Source organism: Puma concolor, chromosome D2, assembly GCF_028749965.1.
Source record: "Puma concolor isolate L17-30 chromosome D2, mPumCon1.1.hap2, whole genome shotgun sequence".
NCBI lineage: Eukaryota > Metazoa > Chordata > Mammalia > Carnivora > Felidae > Puma > Puma concolor.
The window spans coordinates 80,531,376-80,533,792 of record NC_141677.1 but is presented as its reverse complement, the minus strand read 5'-3'; positions in this window follow the sequence as shown (position 1 = coordinate 80,533,792).

Sequence of the window (2,417 nt, the reverse complement as noted above, 5' to 3'; positions counted from 1 at the left end):
AAAAGAAGGCTGAGCTGAGTCCCACAAGGAATGTTCCATTGGTATCAGGTGGCTGAAGTCAACTTCCCTCATGACCCGGCCCATTTCTAAGTAAAAACAGGTTGGCTCTTAGTGAAACATCTTTGGGAGGTCAGCCGAGCATGTGATATACAGACCCCAGAAGCCATGACCCTCACTTGAGCTAACAGTTCCTTTAGTGGGTCTTAGGGCTCGGAGATTACCTCCTTCCAGAAGTGTAAGAAAAAGCTGGAATAGTTGCAGAGTGACTGAAAAAGCCACCAGGGGCTGGGATTAAACCTATATTTCCGATCATGTCGGGCTAGAAACGGAGCCCTTAAGTGTGGGGTTAGGAATCGGATGGCCCCTCCAGGCCAGGCTTGATTTCCAAGCTTCCTGGCATGTTCTCCCACCTGGTCCGGCTGTCCCCCAGAGTCTGGGCCTTGAACCTTGAGCCTCATGCTAGACTAAAGTCAAGTAAGTAATCCTAGGCCCCCTGCTCTCGCTGTTTCTGAGTGTTTTACCTGAGAAACCCATGTTACTTTTGATAAATTAAATCACCAAATGAGGTAGATAATTCGCCTGGGAAAAATGAAGCCAAGGGAAGATTTTATAGACTGCGTATAGATGAATACCAACATCCAGGTAAGGGTAATTATAACAGAGTTGGTGGGTGCTGCCCGTCAATGTGGTGATTTTCTCCTTACTTCTCCTTGGCTTTTAATGCCTGTCTAAATGGTAACGAAAACACCCTCTCAGCTTATCTGGCCTTTTGTCTCCATGATGCCAATATAACTGGTTTTATTGTGGGGTTGTTGTTTTTTTTTTTTTTTTTTTAGCAGTCCCAGGGGTCTGGCAAAAGTTATGACATGTGTCTTTAAGATACATGGGGGTGTGGGTGACACGTCTTTTGTTTCTTAGCTCAAGAAGAGCTAAAAGAGATCCAGTTGCTTCCAGGAGCTTAATATGTTGCCCACATGGAATAAGCAGGAAACACATTTTGCCGCTTGAACTTGACTGTCTACTAACCTCATCCACTAGGTCGCTACTGCTCTGTTGGCCAAGTTTGAGGATATTTGTGTGAAAAGGGAGCTAGGCGGAGTCAATTGTGCATATTTTGCTGGCTCCTTACTTGTTTTCGACCTCATTGGTACTTGTTTGGCGTTGGGACAAGGCGGGGGTGAACAGCTACCTGTCACTAGGAAAGAGCCGCAAAAATGAACGTCTACACGTGCAGCCCAACGTGCCCTGTATCAGGGCAAGTTTCCAGTAACACACAAAATCACGTCTGGGCAGTGGTGTGCTGGTAGATGCTTCCACAACCAGCTCTCAGGGCAGAAGTCCTTCCTTGTAGCCTTTGTGAATTTTCTTGGTGTAAATATTCTCACCACGGCTGATTTCAAGCTACCAACGTGAGATCCCTGAACATGGAATTGGGAAGGGACGTGCCCCACCGGCTCCCCCAGGCAGGTGTGAGCACACCTCCAACTATAACCGAACGGTGCCAGGGCATCAGAGGCTACGTCTGTTCCCGTTCTAACCTGCATGAAAACCTTGAAAGTAGGCAAGACGAGGCCGGGATCAGCTCTCTGTTTGTCAAAAAGGGGAGCTGAGGTGAATAAGACATCTTTGCAAATAGATTAATAGATTCACGCAACATTTCCCTGTCTTTCCATACGGGGGCCACCGGGCAGTAAAAAGCGTCGGGCTCTTCCCAGTTGGTCCCTGTTGGACCGTGTCCTCCCCTCTGTACTTCCAAGGTCAGAGCACACAGGGCTGGAAAGGGAGAAGGAGCCATCGGAATCTATTGCTCCCCATCCTTTCCACCCTGGAGGCATGAGAAGGGAGCGCTGGGAAGTAACTGTTCTTAGCCTCCACGGGTCATCTGAAATGGTAAACAAAGATGGATGGGCCGAAAGCATGGCCCACACGCCTTGGCTTTTAGTCGATCAAGAAGGGGCTGCGAATGGATTGGCATAGTTATTGAAGTTACAGTTTTCAATGAAAATGTCACTCTCCCTTCATTAGCACAGGGCACTTTCTCGATCACCTGGGACAGCCTCTACTTTCTGTCGATAGACTCAAAGAGAATAGGAATGGAACCCATAGGACGATGGAATCCAGTGCCTTAGAATCAATGCTAAAACCCTGCTCAGGCCAGTTCTTGGGGGTGCATCACACAGGATGTGCCGGACAAGATGTGCGACACGAGGTGAAACGCTTCCTGCAAATTCAGGTCACGACCAGGGGTGGGGGCACCAAGCAGCTGCTTTCCTCCTGCCTCTCCTTGGCTCCAACAGTTATGACATGTGAATCAGAAGGTGACTTCAAGGTCAGACCTCCAAGAACATTATTACATGTATTGCCTGCCTATTTAAGCCATTTTCATGCTAAGATGGTCTACACACACAAACGTCAGC